Here is a 20,573-nt window from a genome sequence, read left to right on the forward strand (position 1 = left end):
TTTCCCACACAAAGCAGAAGTTCCTGGAAAAGCTCAGAAGATCTGGCAGCATCTATGAAGAAAAAAATCAGAGTTAACATTTAGGCTCTGGTAACCCTTCCGCAGAACTGACGGTAGCTGGGAAAACAATGGTTTATATACAGAAGATAGGGAGGAGAATGGAGTAGGAAGTAAACAATAGGATAAAGGATAGAACCTGAAGAGAGAGAAGAGCAGAGATAATTGGAACTGCAGATGTGGGAGAATCCAAGATAACAAAGTGTGGGGCTGGATGAACACAGCAGGCCAAGCAGCATCTCAGGAGCACAAAAGCTGACGTTTCGGGCCTAGACCCCTCATCAGAAAAGGGGGATGGGGAGAGAATTCAGAAATAAATAGGGAGAGAGGGGGAGCCGGACTGAAGATAGATAGAGGAGAAGATAGGTGCAGAGGAGAGTATGGCTGGGGAGGTAGGGAGGAGTACAGGTCAGTCTGGGGAGGACAGACAGGTCAAGGGGGCGGGATGAGGTTAGTAGGTAGCAAATGGAGGTGCGGCTTGAGGTGGGAGGAGGGGATAGGTGAGAGGAAGAACAGTTTAGGCAAGCGGGGATGAGCTGGGCTGGAGAGAGAAGAGCAGTTGGCTAGACAAAGGAGTTGATAACGATCTGGCTAGGAGGATGAATAGCCATTAATGGGGTCTCAGTGACTGTTAGTGAGCAAATTTTGCCCATTTACTGTTGACAGTCTCTGTTAAGTCAGCCTTACCTAAATCTAACATACAACATACTTATGTAATTTCTGCACTTCAGAGCTGCTACCAGGGTGTCAATGTCTATTACAGTTTTGAAACTTTTACTGTTTCTAAGTTCCACCCGCATGGTCTCCGCTGATGCTTTCCTTTTATTATATCCTCCCTCATCATTACAGTAATTTTGTTTGTAATGAGCAGGGCTACTGCTCCTCATCTGCCATTTTCCCTATCTGTCCTGTAAATCTTATAGCCTGGTATATTTACTTACCAATCTTGATCATCCCTTAGCTGTGCATCAGTAATGGCTATGGGGGACATGATGGCCTAGTGGTATTATTGCTGGACTATTAATCCAGAGACCCAGATAACATTCTGCGGACCCGAGTTTGAATCCCGCCATGGCAGATGGTGGAATTTGAATTCAATAAAATATCTGGAATTAAGAATCTAATGATGACCACGAATCCATAATGAATTGTTGGAAAACCCATCTGGTTCACTAATGTCCTTTAGAGAAGGAACCTGCCATCCTTACCTGGTGTGACCTGCATGTGACTCCAGACCCACAATGTGCCTCTGGGCAATTAGGGATGGATAATAAATGCTGCCTGGCCAGTGACGCCCTCATCCTGTGAATGAATTTTAAAAAATCATAAAGTCCAGTTTAATTTGGGCCTGAAGCTTGTTTAATTTATTCTTTGCAGTCCATGCATTTATATATGAAACTCTTACTTGCAACATACACTAATGTACGCCTCAGTACGGACGCTTTACTCACCTGCTTTTTATTTCTCTCTTCCAGTTTAATGAATGCATTCCTCACAGCTTTGCCATTGCCTGCCATATTTGAATTAGAATTCTTGTCTGTTTCTTTGCTTGCTGTCCTGTTACTTGATTTTGAGACTTCTTCCCCATCAGCCCATGTGATTGTTTCTGTCACCAGGCTATTCAGCCTTCCACAAGGATACTGGCCCCAGACCACAATGAACATACGTGACCTTCATCTAGCAGAGCTGTTAGCAATTACTCTCTGTCATCCATTTCTGGGGCACAAAACAAACCATAGAGGGCAGCTGTGGACTGATAATGATTGACCAGATGCATGGCTGAGCTTTAAAGACAGTGCTGGTAACAGCAGTTCTGGTAAATTCTGGCATTGGCAAGTACTTCCACCTATGATAAATGGGAAAATATGACCAGAGAGGCATCATAGGGAATTACTGCATTTTAATGAGATGGGAAAATGTTACCAGAAAGCTCACTAAATGCCTAAAATGTTCAATTCTGGTCTCCCTGCTAGAGAACAGATGTTGTGAAACTTGAAAAGGTTCAGGAAAGATTTACAAGAATGTGGCCCGAGTTGGAGGGTTTGACCTGTAGAAAAAACCTGAATAGGCTGGTGCTATCTCAGAGTTTTATAAAATCATGAAGGGGCATGAATAGAGTGAATAGCCACAGTCCTTTTCCCCAGGGTTGGGGAGTCCAAAACTAAGGGCATAGGTTTAAGGTGAGAGGAGAAAGTGGCAACTTTTTCACACAGAGGGTGGTGCGTGTATGGAACGAGCTGACAGAGGACGTAGTGGAAGCTGGCACAAGTACAACATTTAAAAGACATCTGGATGGGTACAAGAATAGAAGGGTTTAAGAGGGATATGGGCCACATGCTGGCAAATAGGACTAGATTAATTTAGAATATCTGGTCAAGTTGGACCAAAGAGTCTTTTCAGGCTGTACAGCTCAATGATTGTGTCACCGAATATCTGGTGAGATTCAGATTCTTTTGAAATCGGGTAGACCTCGCAATTAATTCCCCTGACCTTTTGCTGAACAAACCATAGAGTTTGGTCAATTATTGTCATTATCAGTCCACCCCAACCAGTCAAGAGATTTTCTGGCTTCTGAATAGTCTAAATTCCAAATATCTTTTTAGGTTCCTGGACATGACATAAATCAAGTTGGAGTTCTTTAATAAACATACTTCTGTCAGGTACAGAATAGGAATTGAATTCACTGAATGTTTGGCACAGGAGATGAAATGAGAATTTAAGTTTTAAATACATGTATTTGCTATAATAAGCAAGCATGCAATTTGGTAGTTATACAAATTGTTTTAATTCATTAAATCCCAAAAAGAAATGGTAGCTAGTTTTTTTTAAGCGTCAAAACTGTGCTTCCCAATCATAGCTATTAAATGATAAAACATGGTTAAATACATCCACTTACAAACATAAACAGTGAAACGAATGAGATCAGATGCAAAGAGGATGGATGTAGGTCCAGGCTAGATTTTACAGACAGTGTTGTAGACAGTATTTTCCGCTAACCTCAAAGAAAACATCCAAGGAAATCTTTGGTTCGTTCCTCCCAGGAGGAGCCGGAAGAAGGGGGAAGAGTTAAATTTGAGCAGGGGGAGTCTCGATTCAGGCATGTTCCTTTCAGGAGGAGCAGGCAGCCTCTCTTTCCTGTGGGATGGGGGGGTGGGATGGCGGAAGGGGGAAAGGTTTTCAGTCTTGGTCAGGGGTGAAACATTGTATTAACCTGTTCATTCCCTTAGTGCTACGTGAACAAATCTCACTGCATTACAGGGCCTGTGTATCTCAGGCTTTGTAAAGGGTTGCTATAATTAGATCATCTTCTGGTTAGGGCAGGGACTTAAGATAGTGAGTGAGTTGGGGAGGGGAGATGTTTGTTAGAAAGTAATAACTGTAGCTAATTAAAATTTAACTTGAAATTCTAACAGCAAGTAGATGTTTAGTCATGGGAACAATAGGGACTGCAGATGCTGGAAGTTAGAGTCAATAAATGTGACGTGGAAAAGCACAACAAGTCAGGCAGCATTCAAGGAGCAGGGAAGTCAACGTTTTGAGCCAAAGCCTTCTGGTTCAGATTCTGGCACCTGCAGAAATTTACTCCTACATAGTGAAGAAGGCATTTGTTTTTTTTTCATTCATTTGTGGGATGTGGGCATCACTGGCTAGTCAGTATTTCTTGCCTGTCCCAAGTTGCCCTTGAGGAAGTGGTGGTGAGCTGTAGTCCATGTGTTGTGGGTTGAACTTAGGGAGGAAAATCCAGGATTTAGACGCAGCAACACTGTAGGAATGGCGATATATTTCTAAACCAGTATGATGAGTGGCTTGAGGGAAATTTGAAGGTAGCAGTGTTCCCATGTTTCTGCTGCCCTTGTCCTTCTAGATGGAAGTGGTTGTGTGTTTGGAAGGTGCTTTCCAAGGACCTTTGGTGAATTTCTGCGATGCATCTTGTAGATATGCACACTGCTGCTACTGAACATTGGTGGTGGAGGGAGCAGATGCTTGTGGATGTGGTGCCAACCATATGGGCTGCTCTATCCTGGATGACGCCAAGCCGCTTGAGTGTTGTTGGAGCTGAACCCTATCCAGGCAAGTGGGAGGTACTCTATCAGAAAACATTTAAAAAAATTCCAGGGTCAGAGGGTATGAGCTGGGGCTATTTTACCAGGAGTATCGGAAGCTGATGACCTTATTGAAGTTTATAAAATCATGAGAGGCATGGATAGGGTGAATAGCCAAAGTCTTTCCCCAGGGTAGGGCATAGGTTTAAAGTGAGAGGGAAAAGATTTAAAAGGGATCTAAGGCAACTTTTTCACACAGACGGTGGTGTGTGTATGGAATGAGCTATCAGAGGAAGTGGTGGAGGCTGGTACAATTATAACGTTTAAAAAACATCTGGATGAGTACATGAATAGGAAGGGTTTCTTAGAAACATAGAAGATAGGAGCAGGAAGAGGCCATTCTGGCCCTTGAGCCTACTCCACCATTCTTAATGATCATGTCTGATCAATCAACTCAATAGCCCAATCCTGATTTCTCCAAACCTTTGATTCCATTCACCCCCAGGTGCTATATCTAGTCACCTCTTGAATACATTCAATGTTTTGGCATCAATTACTTCCTGTGGTAATGAATTCCACAGGCTCACCACTCTTTGGGTGAAGAAATGTCTCCTCATCTCCATCCTAAATCACCTACTCCGAATCCCGAACCCTGGTTCTGGGCACACCTATCATTGGGAATATCGTCCCTACATCTAACCTGTCCAGCCCTGTTAGAATTTTATTAGTCTCTTTGAGACTCCCCCTCATTCATCTGAACTCCAGCGAAAACAATCCCAATCTAATCAACCTCTCCTAATATGTCAAACCCGCAATCCCCAGAAGCAGCCTGGTCAACCTTCGCTGCACTCCCTCGAGAGCAATAGCATCCTTCCTCAAAAGGACACCAAAATTGCGCACAATATTCCAGGTGTGGTCTCACAAAGGTCCTGTATGACTGCAAGAACACATCTCTGCTCCTGTACTTAAAACCTCTCACAAAGAAGACCAAAATATCATTTGCCTTCTTCACCGCCTGCTGCACCTCCATGCTTACCTACAGTGATTGGTGCACAAGGACACTCAGGTCCTGCTGCACAGTTCCCTCTCCCAATTTACAGCCATTCAGGTAGTAATCTGCCTCCTCGTATTTAGCTTCCGAAATAAATAACCTCACTTTTATCGAAATTATAGTTCATCTACCATTGATTTACCCACTCACCCAACCTGGTGAGATCATGCTGAAGGATCTCTGCATCTTCATCACAGTTCACCCTCCCACCAACTCGGTGTCATTTGCAAACTTGGAGATGCCTTCATTGGCAGGAGCATCAAATGCAAAAGTTGGCGAGTTATGTTACAGCTATACAAAAATTTGGTTTGACCTCATTTGGAATGTTGCATGCACTTCTGGTCATCACTCTACCAGAATGACATGGATGCATTGCAGAAGCTGTAAGGAAGGTTTACCAGGATGTTGCTTGGACTGGAGAGTTTTAATTATGAGGAGAGGCTGGATAAACTTGAATTGCTTTCACTGGAAAGATAGAAGCTGAGGGGTGAAACTGACAGAGGCGTCTATAGGGTGGATAGTCAGAGGCTTTTTCCCAGAGTGGAAAAGTCAACTACAAGAGGGCACAGGTTCAAAGTAAGAGGGGGAAAGTTTAGGGGAGAAGTGCGGAGAAAATTTTCCATACAGAGGGTAGTGAGTACCTCGAGCGCACTGCCAGTGCAGGTGGTGGAAGCAGGCAGTTTGCAACATTTAAGGCGTATCTTGATAGACACATGAATGGGAGGTGAACAGAGGGATAGAAACTGTACATGGGTGATAAGTAAGGGAGATAACGTCAAAGGCATGCTTTTAGTTAAACGTCGAGAAAAGCTATTCTCAATGTTCCATTCCAAAAATTGTTTCTGGATGTTTGGTATCCCAATTGCATACTCAACCTTCTTCCCAGAACAGAATCTGACTACACTTGGGATGGTGTTTGTGTACACTGTATTTGAAGGATAGCATTGTACTTCCATATTCAAATCGATAATGCAGATATCCAATACTAGCACAATGCATGGCAATAACTTCACCTTCAGAGTTTAATACTGGGGAGCTAGTGGAACCTTGAGAGAAACAGGTACTATATTTTAAGATAGTGGCAGTTTTGATCTGTGACCAACTTGTCTTTTGAAAAAATATGCATTGTGACTAAAATCTCTTCCAGTGGTTAGGAGAGTAGGTAAAGAAGTGGCAGATGGAGTACAACATGGGAAGGTGTGAGGTCATGCACGTTGGTAAGAAGAATAAAAGCATGGTCTATTTTCTAAATTGGGAGAAAATTTAGAAGTCTGAAGTTCAGAGAGACTTGGTAGTTCTACTCCAGAATTCTCTCGAGGTAAACTTGCAGATTGAGTCAGTAGTCAGGAAGGCAAATGCAATGTTGGAATTTATTTTGAGAGGACTTGAATATAAAAGCAGGGATGTACTACTGAGGCTTTACAAGGCTCTGGTCAGGCCACATTTGGAGTATTGTGTGCAGTTTAGGGCCCCATATCTCAGGAAATATGCACTGGCCCTGGAGTGGGTTCAGAGGAGGTTCACGAGAATGGTCCCAGGAATGGAAAGCTTAACATTTGAGGGCTCTGGGATTATACTCATTGAAATTTAGAAGGATGAGGGGAGATCTGATTTAAACTTACAGAATACTGAATGATCTAGACTGAGTGGATGTTGGGAAGATGCTTCGATTGATTGGAGAGTCTAGGATCTGAGGGCACAGCCTGAGAGTAAAGGGAAGACCTTTTAGAACGGAGATAAGGAGAAAATTCTTCAGCCAATGAGTGGCGTTTCTATGGAATACACTGCCACAGAAGGCTGTGGGAGGCCATGTCGTTGAGTACATTTAAGACTGAGATAGATAAGACCATAACACATTGGAGTGGAAGTAAGACCATTCGGCCCATCAAGTCCACTCCGCCATTTAAATCATGGCATTAAAAAAAATGATCTTCGCTCCCAGTGTCTGAGAGAGTATAGGAGGGTGACACTAGTACCTGACTCCCAACCCTGTGTCTCGGGTTATCGACCGACGCCACCGGCCAGCGGTGAACCCGCCTTACCTTCCCTACTCCTGCCCCTCCCCATGCTTAGACACTGCCTAAGGTAATGCTAAGATAGGTTCACTACCTAAGATAGGTTCTTGATGATCAAGGGTTACAGAGAGAAAGCAGGAGAATGGGGTCGAGAAACTTATCAGCCGCGATTGAAAGGCGGAGCAGACATGATGGGCTGAATGACCTAATTTCTGATCCTATGTCTTATGATCTTATGGTTTCTCTGAATCAAATTTCTTTTTCATTTCTTCATGAGTACACTGTGCTGTCTGATGGTCTTTAACTATACCATGTAAAACCTTTTTCCTGTTTCCATTAGAATGCCCAGTGATGAAGACTGATTTTTGTTGTACAGCCCCACTGCTGACTGCTCAATGAGATCTTCTGTGATCTTTTCCAAGGAGACCTGAAAAAGGCTTAGATGCTGTCTGCGGACACTGCACCAGCTCAGAAATAGCATAATCGAGCTCTTGTGAATATACGGTAAGCCATTATTTCAGTTTGTAACTTGGATCCTGAACTTTGGTATATTCATATTCAAGTTTGACTGTTACTTTCTGGTGGAGAATCTGTTCTGTAGGATCTCTCTCATAACTTTATTATTGTTTAACACCATTTTCTCAACAGCATGGTAGCATGTGAGGATATATTCACCTCTCAGCAAGAAGTCCCTGAGACTTCTCCAGATGATAGAAAGCCGACTGATAAATTCTGCATCTGACGCATTGGGAAATCTTTCACTGAAATTGAGCTATTCTTCTGTGGTTAGTATTTACTCTTCAGGAAATTCACAATTGCTGATATTGACTCGTCACGAGTTGTCATTTTTCTCACAAAATTCTCATTGCACGCATTAAAATTAACTCTGAAGTGTTGCATTCCTTTGAGGATTTTAACTGTGTTTTAACAACTGTTGCTGTACTCTGGGTCATAGTGTTTTGGCCGTGACTTCCCTCATTTTTTGTTTCATTGACTTTTATATCAAATACCTGTCCACTTAATCTATTCACCCTGTCATTGAACTGAATTTTAGTTACAGAGTTGTCAGTTGTTTTAAGTTAACAACAATCAGAATCTATTTTGGCATTAAATCGCCCATCCATCTTTGAGGCCTCTTGTATATTCTCTCCCTCAAAGCCTAAGATGCAAAGTTTGTTTTGCCCCTTGTTTATCTTGTCAGATTCGGCAATTTTTCGAATAGCTCCTCCATCTGTTGTCGCATTTGGAGAAACATAAAACAAAACATGACATTTATGCCAAGATGGCCCAGTCAATATTTTTTCACCATTCAAGGACTTGATTATTGGAAGTGTTTTTCACCAGTGGAGGACTGGTTTTTGGAAGTTTTTACAAATTTCAACTCAAAGTGGCTTCCTGTTGGCAGAAATTGGCAGGGAATCTAGTGACTGACAATTGATTTAATAGGCTGAGACAAATAAATAACAACTTCGTTGGTCACTTTTGAATGCTTTAAATTTTGCTAAAGAGTGCATTGCATCAAATAGGCTTTCCGTTGGTGTCCCAGAGAAATTATACTTGACATGCCTGTTATCTTGAAAGCAGCCTGTGAACTGGGTTACTTCATGCTCTTCTCTATTACTGTATGGACGATCTGAAGCCAGTTGTTGATTCTCTGGTGACTTGTTGCTCTAGTGCATTCTCAGTTTTGATCATTTCAACTTTCTCAGGTTTTACGCTTCTCAAATCAGAGGGGATTTCTGTTTGATCAAGTTTCTTAAAAAAACAGAATTGTATGTTTAACTTTCAGCTTATTTGCTGCTATAGCTCTCATTCATGCCTTTATTCATTCTTGATTTGAGCAAGCCTCTGGGTTAGGGGACTCAAAAGAGTCACGACCCTCCTCATCTCAGTCCTAAATGGTTTGCTCTTTATTCCGTGACCATGTCTCCTGTTTCTAAATCCCAAACGTTTGCCTTTCTAATTGCTTGCTATATTTGCAACTAGCTTTCGGTGACTTATTGACAAGGACACACAGACACCTTTGAACATCAAAATTTCTCCCACGATTAAGATCTTCAGCACCTACAGTATTTTTCTTAAATAAGCAAATGTCTCACTTTGACAGATATCTGCTATTTCCAGCCTCTTATCTCTATGATCATTTTGGTGAAGCTAGACCAAATGCAGTGACCCAGGCAGCAGTACCCATCATCCTGGAGATTTATTAGAACAGTACCAGCAAGCAGAAACTCTTTACCTGAAGAGACAGGAAATGTTGTGATTGTTTTCCTTTGAGAAAGACAGTGCAGGAGAAATTTATTTGAACAGTAACAAGTTGAGAAGGCTCTTGATAAAGTAAGAAGACAGTTTCTGTTGATGCAAGGGTTTTGAGGACATTTGATCCAGTGAGTTGTTGTGACCTGGAAAGTGCAATGGAGCTTTCAAAAAGGAAATTGGATAAATAGTTCAAAGGGAAATGTTTACTGGACTGCAGGGAGAGAGTACGGAAAAGAGTCTAGATTGGATCAGATTTTTCAAGGAGCTAATAATTTGTGCTGTTCCTCTCTGAATCTCTTTTTTTGTTTTCAAATCCAGACACTGATGTAAATCATAAAGAAGTTCACTGTAATGCTCTCTTCCAGATAAAGTAAAAGCAAAATGTTTTGGATGCTGCAGACCCGAATAAAATAAAAAACATTGGACAAACTAAGAAAGTCTGGCAGCACCTGTGCAGGGTGAGAGTTAATGTGCTGAATCTGGTCTAACTCTTTTTTGCAATTGAAGTGAGGTGCAAGTTTGATAGATATTATCCTGTTGAAGAGGGAACAGAGAGAAATGTGAAACAGAAGGGAGGGTTGGAAGGTTAGAAAGTGAGGGAGATTGGGGGTCAAGAGTACTATAGAGTAAAAGGGGAAGGGAATGGCCATGGATGTACAGCAGAGACAAAGCATTGCTCCAGAGTAAGTGTTAATGGTAGTTTGAAGATCTGACTGAAAGAAAAAGAAATTAAGACACGATACAATCAGTGGGGAAAGTTATCACAATGGAGGATAGCATTGATGGGTCCCAAGTTGTTGAACTCAATATTGAGTTTGGACCAATGCTTTGTTTGTTGAGTCAGTATAAACATTTCGATTCTGCTGTGTAAATCTAATTTCTGGACAAAAGCCTCTCTTAACATCTCTAACGGAACAGGGGATGATTTAAAATTCATTATCAAGACATAAGCATCACTGGATCAGGACAGATCGCCTTAGAAAATCAGTGCTGGGCCATTTTCTTGAACTGCTGCAGTTCTCAGGTTAAAGGGGCACAATACTGCTTTAACTGAGAGATTTCCAGGATTTTGATCCAGTGACACTGAGGAGCAGCAATATATGGGTGGCATGATGGCTCGGTGGCTGGGGACCTGGGTTCGATTCCAGCCTCAGGCAACTGTCTGTGTGGAGTTTGCACATTGTCCCTGTGTCTGAGTGGGTTTCCTCCCACTGTCCAAAGATGTGCAGGGTAGGTGGATTGGTTATGCTAAATTGTCCCGTAGTGCCCAGAGATGTTTAAGTTAGGTGGTTAGACAAGGGGAAATCAGGGGTAGGAGAATGGGTCTGGGTGAGGCTGTGTGGACTTGTTGAGCTGAATGGCCTGCTTCTAAGCTGTAGGGATTCTATGATATTTCCAAGTTAGGATTGTGAGTGGCTTGGAGGGGAACTTGCAGGAGGTAGTGTTCCCATGTATCTGCTGCCCTTGTCCCTCTAGATGGAAGTGACCGTGGCTTTGGAAGGTGCTGCCTGAGGATCTTGGGAGAATTTCTGCAGTGCCTCTTCTAGGGGGTACACACTGCTGCTGCTGCTGCTGAGTGTTGGTGGTGGGGGGGCTGCGTAGATATGTATGGATGGAGTGACAAGGAAAATGGCTAGTTTATCCTGGATGGTGTTGAGTTTCTAGAACAGAATAGAATATATTTTATTCACACTTTTACTACAACACAGAGGTATAGGAGTACATGACGTTTTTTGCTGTAGCTGCCTTTTAATGGGGCCATCTTAGGTACATGCACCTAGGTACAAATTTTACAGAGTAAGAAGAAATATAGTGTACTTACACAAAGAAGATTAAAGGATAGCATAAGCGTTACTGACAGAGGTAGCTACAGCATAGTGAAAAGGTTTTAAATTTTACTCCGCTAATGTGGGGCCAGGCCCAAATCCAGCAATTGTCCTGCATCGCTGCAGCCTCCAGTCCACTCCCAACCGGCACTCAGCAGCAGCCAGGTACTTCGCCATGGACCTGGGATTCATACCTTGGCCCCTCCCTCACTCTGGGGCTGCACCCCTCCCTCGCTCCGGGTCTCCTATATTCCATCACACTCCCGACTTGTGACATTTTGGCGGTGGACAGGCTTTGGGGAGTCAGGAGGTGAGTTACTTATTGCAGAATTCCTAGCCATTGATCTGCTCTTGTAGCCACTGTATTGATATGGCTGCTCCAGTTGAGTTTCTGGCCAATGTTAACCTATAGGATGTTGACTGTGAGAATTTCAGCAATGATAATGCCAATGAATGTTAAGGAGCGATGGTTAAATTGTCTCTTTTGGAGATGATTATTGCTGGGACAGGGAGGGGAGAGATCCAATTATTGTCATCCAAGTTGGTTCCAAAAGCCTTGATAGGATTGGAAAAGATGTCCTTCTGAAAGAAGTCAAACAATTCGGACCTAAATTAGAAAGCAGAATCTCCAAAATAATAATCCCTGGATTCCAACCTGAGCCACAGGCAAACCAGCATAGTGTAAATAAAAACATGGTGTTAAATGCACAACTCAAAGGTTGGTTTGGGAGGAATGGGTCTCACTTCATGCAGCATTGGCACCAGTAACAGGAACCAGTGGCAGGAAACTGTTCCAGTGGTACAGTTTTTATTTGCACTGTGCTGGGCTTAGTATCCTGGCTAATTGAGTAACCAGGGATGTCGAGAGAGGCTTAAACTAATTGGATGGGTGAGAGTCTGGGAATGGGGAATGCAAGAAGATAAGGCTGTAATTTGCATTGCACAGAGGAATAGTTATTGACAGGTAAAAAGAGTTTGACACCAGTGTCTGGTTACTAGTCCAAACACAAATCAGCTACTGTTGCGGCTAAATCTCAATTCACACACTGCTCCCAGGCCCCAGCTCCTTTATAATCAAACTTCCCCCAGTGCTTGAACAAGAGGCTGCATAAACAGTAGTTACAACAAGTTCAGACAACTTACTTTTAAAAAGGGCAGCAACCCCTGGCTTTCAAACCAGTCCTTTTCCCATTTCAGTCCACAATCAAAAATACAGAAGAATAAAGAAGATATTGTCTTTACACTGTAACAACAGTAATCGCTCTCAAACAGAAAGTATATTAGTTGTCAGCATTGTGGTGCTGAGGATATGACAGGAAATGCAAAGATCATATCTTTTTAATTTTTGTGCTTTTTAAAACTGTGGACTGAAATGACAAAGAACCATTTTGATACCCTGCGGTTTATAAAGATGGCTATATGAATTGAAAGTAAGGAATTTGATATGTATTCTGAACCCAGTTTGTGTACCTGTAGCTTCCAGCAGTGTGCAGACGATCTGGAACTGAGGGATTGTTTGCAAGTCAAGCTGATTGTTTTATGGACGAGGGAAGAATGACCAATGATGAAGATAGTCTGCCTGCCAACAACGAGTGATTTGTTGTCATGTAACTACATAGTTTGGGCTGTGAACAAGACGGAGAGAGGCTGGATAGACCAGAATATACACCAGCAGGTCTACAGCAGCCAAAAAACAAAGCCTCTCTTTCACAGTTCTGTACAGTAAGCCACTTTAAGCCTGAAGAACACGGACTTATCGTTCCTTCAGCATACACTACAAGTGGTGACTTTGAAGTTGATAAGCCAGAGACTTTTCATAAATGAACTAGCCACTCTGTGATCATAAAATGTGAGGCTGGATGAACACAGCAGGCCAAGCAGCATCTCAGGAGCACAAAAGCTGACGTTTTGGGCCTAGACCCTTCATCAGAGAGGGGGATGGGGTGAGGGTTCTGGAATAAATAGGGAGAGAGGGGGAGGCGGACCGAAGATGGAGAGAAAAGAAGATAGGTAGAGAGGAGAGTATAGATGGGGAGGTAGGGAGGGGATAGGTCAGTCCAGGGAAGACGGACAGGTCAAGGACATGGGATGACGTTAGTAGGTAGGAGATGGAGGTGCGGCTTGGGGTGGGAGGAAGGGATGGGTGAGAGGAGGAACAGGTTAGGGAGGCAGAGACAGGTTGGACTGGTTTTGGGATGCAGTGGGTGGAGGGGAAGAGCTGGGCTGGTTGTGTGGTGCAGTGGGGGGAGGGGACGAACTGGGCTGGTCTGTACCTTTTGCAAACCAATGGAAACATTCAGGAGAAAGAAAGGTCAAAGAGAAACCATTGGATCAGAAAGAACCAACTCAAGAGATCCCATAAAAAGAGGTTACAAATCCGTTTTCCCAGTTTTTGCTCTGCCTATGTTTAATTTCCTGTTTGCGTTTGTCTGGGTCTGTGTGTGTCGGAGAGTGTTTATAAAGGGAGTAGAGTTTTAATTTGTAGAGTTCACTTAATTTAGTTTAATTATAGCTCAAGTCTAATAATCTGTCATAAATAGTGATTCTTGTTAATCTTGGTCCATGTTTTCTATCAACCTGAGTCTGAAAATCAGGTAGTTTGGGAATTCTGCATATTCTTTTTAAAATTGTAACTTTTGCGACGAGTCCAGAAATATCAGGGCTTGATTTCCAACACATTATCATCGTGAGATGTGACAGAAATGACACGAATGGAAACTCTTCATTTTATCTGTTGCTCAGAATTGTGTTCCTGCAGGATTGTGTTCCTACAGGGTCGTGTTCCTGTAGGGTCATGTGCCTGTTGTGTACCAGTTCTGTAGATTAGTGCTCCTGCCACTGGATATCATCAGTGATCTGAACAAAGCATTTCTGTAGAAGGGTCCCGACCTAAAACGTCAGCTTTCCTGCTCCTCTGATGCTGCCTGGACTGCTGTGTTCATCCAGCTCTACACCTTGTGATCTCTATATTGGAAGAAAATATTCCCTTTTCTACAGCCCCTTTCTGGAGCGCAGGCATCTGACAGTGTTCTCACAAATTATTAAATAATTTTTGTGGAGTATTAACTGTTGTAATATCAGGAAAATGCAGCTTTGTTGTGAACAGAAAACCTGTACAACTAGTAATGTGATAGTTATCAGATAACCTATTTTCCTCCTGAGATTGGTTGGCTAAATATTATCCTCAGGACAGTGGGAAGAGCCCTCAACCCCCTAACCCCATTTGGATTTTCTTCCAAACACCCTGTTTCTCAGACTGTCATCAGAAAAGCAGCATCATGCAGCACTCACTCTGTTCGAAAGAAAAGCATTACCAGAAGGGAGACATCAATCCAAAACAACAAACAGAAATTGTTGGAAAAGATCTGGCAGCTTCGGTAGAGAGAAATCAGAGCTAATGTTTCAGGTCCCGCGACCCATCCTCAGACATGATGACGGCTAGGAGAAAGTAAGCTTTTATGCAGAAGACAGGTGGGACGGAGGGAGGCAAGGACTAAAGATTGCTGGAGAAAGAGCAAAAACAAAGTTGCTGGAAAAGCTCAACACGTCTGGCAGCATCTATGGAGGATAAAACAGAGTTAATGTTTCGGGTCCAGTGTCCCTCCCTCAGAACTGATGGAGGCTGGGAAAATGTCAGTATATATGCAGAAAGTAGGGAGGTGCATGGGGTAGGGAGTAAACGATAGGATAGGGCCCAAAGAGAGCGAAGAGCAGTTAGACAGACAAAGGAGTGATTAACAGTCAGGCTAGGAGAATGACTGGCTATTAGTGGCTAATAATGGGTTGTGTGTAAAAGCAGACCATGCGATTACAAAGCCTGGTGTGGAGCGTTTGGGGTAAGGGCATAAAAAACGGCGCCTCGAGGCCTAAAGTGGTTGAACTTGATATTGAGTCCAGAGGGCTGCAGAGCCCCCAAGTGGAAAATGAGGCACTCTTCTTGCACTGAGCTTTGCTGGAACACTGCAGCACGCCCGAGACAGAGATGCTGGAACAAAGTAGTGTGTTAAATGGTCAGTCAACTGGAAGCTCAGGGTCATTTTTGGTGGCAGAATGTAGGTGTTCTGCACAGCAGTCATTCAGTCTACGCTTTGTTTCCTCAAATGTAGAGGAGACCACATTGTGAGCAGCGAATGCATAGACTAGATTGTGGGAGGTGCAGGTAAAGTGCTGCTTCACTTGGAAGGTATGTCTCGGCCCTTGGATACTGGGGAGGAAGGAGATAAATGGGTAGGGGTTACATTTTCTGTGGTTGGAGGAGCAGGTGCCGTATGGCTATGGAGAGGTGTTGGGAGTGAGGGAGGAGTGAACCAGAGTGCCCCAGAGGGAGCAGTCCCTGCGGAAGGCAGACAAGGGAGAGCAGGCGAATATGTGTCTGGTGGTGGCATTTTGCTGGGGGTGTGAGAAATAGCTGCTAGTGATCCTATGGATGTGGATGCTGATGGGATGGTGGGTGAGGACATGGGGAACCCTATCACTGTTGTGGGAGGAAAGAGAAGGAGTCAGGGCAAAAGTGCAGGATATGGGTCTGACCTGGCTGAAGGCCCTGTCGACCACAGTGCTGGGGAATCCTCGGTTGAAGGAGAAGGTGAGCATTTCGGATACCCCCTTGTCAAAATTGGCATAATCAGAACAGATGCGACAGAGATTGAGGAACTAGGAGAATGGAATATAGTCTTTACAGGAAACAGGGTGCGAGGATGTAGGATCAAGGTAACTGTGGGTGTTCTGAGGAAGGGTCATTAGACCCGAAGCGTAAACTCTGTTTTCTCCTTCACAGATGCTGTCAGACCTGCTGAGCTTTTCCAGGAACTTTGTTTTTTTAACTGTGGGAGTCGGTGGGTTTACGCTGGATATTGGTGAAATAGATAAACTTTTCCAATTCCAGATGAGAGAGTAAAGCAGCATCAATGCTGTGGATTTACCAGAGAAAGCATTACGGTTGGAGGCTGGAATAGGTTTGGAAGAAGGAATGTTCCATGTACCCCACGAAGAGACAGGCATAACTGGGGCCTATGGCCACCTCTTTGACCTGAAGAAAGTGAGAGGAGTTAAAAGAGAAGTTGTTCAGGGTGAGCACAAGCTCAGCTGGTTGGAGGAGGCTGACAGTGGATGGGGACAGCTCAGGCTTTTTTCCAGGAAGATGCAGAGGGCCCTGAGACCCTCCTGACAGGGCTGGATGTGTAAAGGAGATTCACATCCATGGTAAACTGGAGGAGGCTGGAGCCCGCAAACTGGAAATTCTGAAACCAACATAACCCATTAGAGGAATCGCAGATGTAAGTTAATCCAATGTTAGCAATCCCAGGTTCAAATTAGGATTGGGGACTGGCAGAGCCTCGGATGAGCTGAGATTTCAAAGAGAAGGCTAGGACATCAATGGATTCTTTGAATCTGGAGGCAACAGAAGGCATGGATGAGAATTTCAACAGGAGCTGAGCGAAGCCAGAGACACCACAAAGGAGGTGAAATGTGGGAAGTCCTGGTGATGGGGAGGTTATGGGGTCAGAAGTTCAACTCAGTGTCACAGAGGACTCCAAGGTTGAGGTTGATGTAATTGAAAAAGTAGCTTATGGGAGGGGCCATTGAGAGATTTTTATTTAAAAGGCAGGTTTGGCAGCAATTGGGAGACAAAGCATTTGTATCTGTCTTCAGCCATCTCGGCCGCCTCCAATAGTTCCAAGCATCACAGATACCAGCATTCAGTTAATTCGATTCACTTTACATGCTAATGAGAAATAGTTGGAGACGCTGGATACTGCAAAGTCTACAGGCCCTGACAGCACTCCAGCTGAAGTCTTGTACCCCAGAATTTGCCACTCCTCAAGTTCTGGTGCAATTCCAACACTGGCATCTACCCAATAATGTGGAAAGTTGCCCCCAGGTATGTCCTGTACACAAAAAGCAGGATAAATCCAACCTGGCCAATTACCGTCCCATCAGTCTATCCTCAATCATCAGTAAAGTGATGGAAGGTGTCACTAACAGTGCTATCGAACAGCACCTGCTCAGCAATAACCTGCTCAGTGATGCCCAGTTTGGGTTCTGCCAGGGCCACTCAGTTCCTGACCTGATTCCAGCCTTGGTTCAAACATGGACAAAAGAGCTGAATTCCAGAGATGAGGGGAGAGTGACAGCCCTTGACATCAAGGCTGTATTCAACCGAGAGTGGCATCAAGGAGCTCTAGCAAAACTGGAATCAATGGGTATCACAGGGAAATCTCTGTGCTGGATGCAGTTACATCTAGGATGAAGGAAGACGGTTTTGGTTGTTGGAGGTCAGCCATTTTAGCTCCAGGATATCTCTGCAGGAGTTCCTCAAGAGAGTGCCCGATGCCCAAACATCTTCAGCTATTTCATCAATCACCTTCCCTCCACTATAAGGTCTCCACTTCTTTATTACAGTCCAGGGTGAGGAGCAGAATTTTGATAGCTTATCATTGATAATATCTGTCTGCACATCCCTACTCCCACTTCTGTGCTGCCCCTCCGTCGAACCCAAATGTCTCTGTGGCTTTTGCTTACTGACAAACCGGAATGAAAGGTCTGGGTGTAAATGGCAGGACACTATCTCACGGGTAAAAGTATGGAGACGAGGTAAAGATCAAACAGGTTTGACAATGATCGCTGGCTCGGTCCATGCTGTGGGATTTGGTTTACGTCAGGAATCAAAGCAATCCCAGCACGACAAGGAGGAGTAGGAAGCACCAACCATCTCAGATGGCAGCAGAGTATGACACTGCAACTGAAACTCGTCTGCTCCTCCTGATCTTCTTCTTTTACTCTTGAGTTTTTGCTTGGACTTTTAACTTTCAAACTTACTCGGAGAGGAATGGAGGAGGTGCGTCCTGGACTGGAAACCGTGGCTGGGGAGGCGCTTCCCAGACCAGAGGATGTCGCGGGCAGGAGAATCCTAGACCAATGGCCATGCTGGTTTGGAGAGTCCCAGACCAGAGGTTATCACACGGAGGCGAGTCCTAGACCAATGGCCATGCTGGGGCGGAGAGTCCTGGACCGGAGGTTGTCACGTGGAGGAGAGCCTGAGACCAGAGTCCGTGCTGGGGAGGTGAGTCCCGGCCTGAAGGCTATCACGGGGAGGAGAGTCCTGGATCAGAGGCTATCACAGGGAGGAGAGCCCTGGCCTACAGGTTGTCATGGGAGGTGAGTCCTGGCCTGGAGGCTGTCACGGGGAGGTCAGGCCCTTGTGGACTGAGTGCATGGCCTCAGGTTTTGAGGCCAGGTGCGGCTTGGAGGCTCGGTCTTGGCACAGCCTGGGGTGAAAGGATTATAAATTGAGTATTTATCCTCCTTGTTATTTTTATGCTGGGCTTTTATTAATTATTCTTACAATTTTGTACCAAATACTTAAGCCCCTGCACCTCAGTATCCTGTGTCTCAGGTGGCCCACAAGCCGTGACATTGCAGAATTTTCACTCTATTCATTGGTGCGTATGACAATAAAGCTCATTCATTCATGCACTCAAATCTCTCCTTGGGCTGAATCTTATATTTTCTTGTCTAAGAGCTCATTTGTTTGATTTGCATGGAGGGTTTCCCTCTGTGAGGCCTGCAAAGGTTTGAGCGTGGTTTAGTCAAGAAACTTGCTTCATTATCGACATGCCACAATGCTGGCCCAATCCTCAATACCCCTACCCAGCGGATCTCTGTGTGCCATGATCCCTGACAGTGTCAATTCCAATTTTGCACGGGGTCTTTAAACGGCTGCGACGCACCTGAACTGGCACTGTCAACCCGGAGCTGCCCTGCATAGCCTGTGACGTATGGTCCAAACATGGCTCCAGCTTTATGGAGGAAGGTGCAGTAGTTTAGGAAGCAGGTCACTAACCTTGTCCACTCTGCCATGGCAGGCGTCTTTCTCTCCTCCTTGCTACCTCACATTCACTCTGCCTCTGGCAACGTACCCACCTCCCACCAAGGCTCACCCTCTGACATACTCACTGTCACTGACTCACCCCAAAGCCTGTCCATCATTTCCAAAACACAAGTGAGGAGGGTGATGGAATACCCCCCACATGCCCTGGATGGGGGCAGCTCCAATAACACTCAAGAAGTTTGACATCATCCCAGAACAAAGCAGCCCCCTGCTTGATTGAAACCACATCCACAAACATCCCACTCCCTCCCCCATCAATGCTCAGTAGCAGCAGTGTGTACCATCTACAAGATGCACTGCAGAAATTCACCAAGGCTCCATAGACAGCATCTTCCAAACCCATGATCACTTTCATCTAAAAAGACATGGGTAGCAGATACATGGGAACACCATTCACTGCAAATTCTACTCCGAGCCATTCACCATCCTGACTTGGAAATATATCGCCATTCCTTCAGTGTTGTTGGGTCAGAATCCTGGAAGTCCCTCCCTAAGGGACATTGTGGATCAACCCACAGCACATGGACTGCAGCGGTTCAAGGAGGCAGCTCACCCCCACCTTCCCAAGGGGACACCTAGGAACAAGCAATAAATCCTGGGGCCAGCCAGTGACACCCACATCTCACAAATGATTTTTTTTAGAAGAAAAGTGCTTGCAACATCTTCTGCACTCACTCCCACCTACCGCATCCCATAACAGCACTAAACATGCATGGACTCCGCGCTGCCTCACTCACTTTTCTCACCGCAAAGGTATCAGCATTAACAGTGGGACCACCCACTTTCACCCTCTGTAACCCCAGCTTCCAGAGGGAAGCGGCTCACAACATGGCAGAAAGAGGCGGGACCGGCGGTGGGATCCCCACCCCGGACGAGGAGATGGTCTTGATATTGACAGCCGTGGACGAGTGACTGACTGTGACGAGCCCTTCTGCTGGGAGTTGAAGCTGCTGTTTACCGACTGTGCCCGGACTTCTCACCTATCTTGACTGAGGACAGTTCCCATTGACTTCACTGAGGCCAACCAGGACAAGCTTCCTAGCTCTGAGTCTGCACTGGGCGAGACAGAATTATTGTGGGTCTGGTGTCTCTGGGACAGGGTTTGGAAAAATGCGAGGTAAGGCAGTGGGATGCAGCGATTATCTGGGAAGACTCAAAACTGAATCCAGAGATGCCGCCTGGTCCAATTTGTCAGCTGAGTACGTGCCCCTGGGCAGCAACACTGCAGTGATAGGCACCAGTGCACTCCCAGGTACGGCTTTACCATGCAAAGCATACTATCGGAGGATCGGAAGGCACAGAATCAGAGATTCATTACGGTGCCGGAGAAAACCATTTGGCCAGTTGTTCTTGCACCTGCTTCTGCCAGAGAGTGCCAATTTCCTGCCTTTCTCCCCACACCCTTGCATCACCATTTCTATCCAAATCACT

The sequence above is a fragment of the Stegostoma tigrinum genome, chromosome 46 (genome assembly GCF_030684315.1).
Source record: "Stegostoma tigrinum isolate sSteTig4 chromosome 46, sSteTig4.hap1, whole genome shotgun sequence".
Classification (NCBI taxonomy): domain Eukaryota; kingdom Metazoa; phylum Chordata; class Chondrichthyes; order Orectolobiformes; family Stegostomatidae; genus Stegostoma; species Stegostoma tigrinum.